Here is a 4099-nt window from a genome sequence, read left to right as displayed (position 1 = left end):
AGTCGGGAGTTTAGTTTTACACGAAGCTCATAAATTGAGATGGTTAACACATACTGGAAGCCATATGGTCGACTACAACAACCTATGTTACCTATGTCAAGAAAAAAAAATACTAGAAGCCATATGGTCTACTACAACAACCATCAATCCCAGAATAGAAGCGGGAACAGATAACCATGGAATTCATAACAAAGTTTCCAAGAACTCCAAGTGGCTACGATACCATCTTGGTAGTGGTTGACCGTTTGACCAAGTCCGCCCATTCCCTAGCCACCAAAGAAAAGCATAAAATGGAGAAACTCAATAGGACCTATCTCAATTAAATAATCAGACTTCACGGTGTTCCAATAACTATTATCTAGGACTGAGATAGCAGATTCACTTCCAGGTTTTGGCAATCATTATAGACGTCCTACCAAGCTAGAGATGAATATTATGTATCATTCGCAGACGAATGGCCAGAGCGAAAGAACATTACAAACTTTGGAAGACATGCTCTGCTCTTGAGTGATAGACTTTGGTAATGCATATGACACTCACTTACCACTAATTAAGTTTTCATACAACAATAGTTATTACATTAGCATAAATGACAATCCATTTGAGGACTTGCACAGACGTAGATGTCATTCACCGATATGCTGGGCAGAAGTTGGAGATACTCAATTAGCTAAAAAGCATTTTGGAGATACTCTACTCATTGGTCCTGAGATAATTCATGAGACAATAACGAAGATTTTTCAGATAAACGAATGATTAAAGGCCGCATGTAGTCGGCATCATCATTTTTATTCATGTTAGGATGTGGGATTCGAATACGTGACCTGAACTCTTGATCGGTTGCATGATTCAGTTCAGGACGTGTGCTATTGTGTCGGTTTGAGTATGGTAAGACCATGAGCGGTAACCATGGTGGGTTGGTGGTGTTGTACGACTGTGATGGGATCGTAGCAATCACCAGATCGAGGTAGACTTTTGTTAAAAATGGTCGAGTGTGATGTGGAATCAGTTCGTGCCTTAGGTACGTCGGTCATAATTGTTGAAGAGTATTCTCAGTTTGGGTTGATGACCGTTGGGGTCCGGGTCGGATTCGAGCCTGTATAGCTTCAGATGGGTAGGAACCATGGGCGAGGCCCATGTGGTGATGATAGATTAGGCGGGTCCTAGTAGAGACCGTTGGGTCAAAGTATCAAATTTTGAGTTGCAGGGTCATGTGGGGGATCAATGTGTGGTGCAGAGGGGTTTTTAGGCTGGGTAGCCTTACTGTTTGGACTCTTGGGAACCTGGTCGTTGGACCAAGTGAAAGACTGGTAGTCTCAGAAATGGTTTGGGGGTAATTATTTTTTAGTCAGTTTAGGGTCCATCAGGAATTGGAAGATTGTGCTGTGAATTGCAAGTGCAAATTCGTGAATCTTGGGTTGTGAGTGGAGTATTGAATTGATTTTGGGCATGATCTCGAGTCGAATCTCACCCGTGTTTTGTGCAGGATTTCGTTTCAGTAAAATAAGAACTGTGGTATCCAAATGCCAAGTGAATCAATTACAGGGTTCAAGGGAAATGAATGGGTTTACTTTTGATAGCAATTGAGCCGTTGTGTTGTGTGTAACGCCCGCAGATCTGGGCTAGTTAATCTAGAGACAATTAGCATCAAAAGTGAATTTTTGATGGAAGATTATTTAGAAGGAGTAATCTTAACTAAGTTGTAGTATATCTTACAAGGATTCCGTACATATAAAGAACGATGAGATCCGAGTTATAACGAAGAAGTTATGACCTGTCGAAATTTCCCAACAAAGCCGGCACGACACAGCGCGACGTAAATAGTGAATTTACGATCGAACAATATTTGGCCTAAGTGATCTAAACGAAGGTCGTAGAATACGTTAAACCGAGAGCATGCATAAAAGGAACGTCTAAATCTGACCTCGTATGAGGAAGTTATGATTTTTCGAAGTTTCGACTTAGCGGTATGCAGCCCAAAGTTCGAATATGAGATCGAGTGATTTCTAGCCGAAACAATCCAAACGAGAATTGAAGATCTCATCGATAGTAGTGCAACGGAAGAAAGACAGACAAAAATGGACGTCAGATAAAGAAGTTATGAATTTCTAACGGAGTTTTCCTGTCCCGGCCTACTAAAAGTAATATAATAAATATAAAGTCAAAATTTGCCAACGGAGTCTAAACGAGAGTGGTAGAGCATAATCTCATATTCCCGTGGATATAAAGAACGTCGAAGATGGAGCTCGTATGCGTAAGATATGAATTTCTGAAGTACTAGGCACGCTTACCAAAGGGGGAACGCCCCACGTTCAGAGCCCAAAGCCTGTCCCGTTGCATGTCAAGTCTGAAGTTAGTAAGCCATGACGCACGACGGAATGAGCTGCGTTCGTCCAAGGAACACGCTGTGTTTGGAGGCCAGTCTCACCTTATAAATAGAATGTGAGGCCAACCGAAGTTGTTTGCTAATTTCCTTCCTTTCAACCCCTTAAACTTTCTTTTACTTGGCAAGTTATACCCCCGAAGCCCCGGTATCATCCCGAGACCCGAAGCAAGTCCCGAAGCCCCGAAGATCCCTAGAAATAGAGTTGTCGAGCCGAAACTCTGCCCGCAAGAAGCCCGGTTTTTGTGAAGATCTCCCGGTTTCATCGAATAATATTATTTTAAGAGTCGTAGAGTTGTCCGACAATCGTCTTAACAAGTGAGAGTGTAGTTACTTTCTTCTAACACATAAATATGAAGTGTTTGCTATGAAATACGTGTTATGTGTTATATATTGTTTGTTTATTTGAGATGGGTATGGATTTGATGTTTTATATAGGTTTTAAATGATTAAAACTGTATGTGTATTTGATATCTACAAGATAAATATTGGGTAGAACATGGGTAGATGAAAAAAGTTGGTGTGAGAAGAAAGATATTATGAGTGAACCTGGTGACTATGAGACATAGTGCCTATAGTATAACTCTGGCGACTATGCGATGTAGTGCCTATTGTATAAACCCTGGCGACTATGCGACATAATGCCTATTGTATAAACCCTGGTGACTATGAGACGTAGTGCCTATAGTATAAACCTGGAAACTATGCGATGTAGTGCCTATTGTATAAACCTTGGTGACTATGCAACGTAGTGCCTATTGTATAAACCCTAGTGACTATGAGACGTAGTGCCTATTGTATAAAACCTGGTGACTATGAGACATAGTGCCTATTGTATAAACCCTGGCGACTATGAGACGTAGTGCCTATTGTATAAACCCTGGCGACTATGAGAGGTAGTGCCTATTGTATAAACCCTGGTGACTATGAGACGTAGTGCCTATTGTATAAACCCTGGCGACTATGAGACCTAGTGCCTATTGTATAAACCCTGGTGACTATGAGACGCAGTGTCTATTGTATAAACCCTGGTGACTATGAGATGTAGTGCCTATTATATAAACCCTGGTGACTATGAGACGTAGTGCCTATTGTATAAACCCTGGCGACTATGTTACATAGTGCCTATTGTATGAACCTTGGTAGCCATGGACTTTGGATAAATTCCTTAGGTCAATCCTTAGGAATGAATGAATGAAGGATAGTTGATTCTTAGGGTAAATCCTTAAGAAATAAATGAGATAATGGGGTTGGGTAATTTGTTGATTATTTGATGATTAAATAATATAATTATTTATTGTGGGTTGAAAACCCTATATGCTCACCAGGCTCCCAAGCCTGACCCACTCAGTTTTCTTTGTATCACAGGTAGTGGCACAAGAGCATAAGTTGCTTGACATGACGAGAAATTTTGGATTATAGATCAGTAGTTATAAATAACTATTGTAAGGGCGGTTTTATACTTTTTATGCTTTTGGTCTGTATCGGAACATGACATCTCGAGATTTTTGTTATTTAATGAAAATACATTTCTTTAAAGAAATGCTTTGATAAATTCTTATCACATTTTGTTTTGGGAACAAATTATGCAACTGTTTTCTTTAAAAGATTACTCTGATTTTAATACAAAGCATAAACAAATCGGTCTTTTCTACCCGTGAAAATGGGGATGCCACATTGTATCTTGGGTTTGTTCTGTCTGCGAGAGGGCCACAA

The sequence above is a fragment of the Lactuca serriola genome, chromosome 7 (genome assembly GCF_051521515.1).
Source record: "Lactuca serriola cultivar US96UC23 chromosome 7, Lser_US96UC23_V15, whole genome shotgun sequence".
In the NCBI taxonomy this organism is placed as follows: Eukaryota; Viridiplantae; Streptophyta; class Magnoliopsida; order Asterales; family Asteraceae; genus Lactuca; species Lactuca serriola.
The sequence above is the reverse complement of the archived record's forward strand: the minus strand, read 5'-3'. Positions refer to the sequence as shown.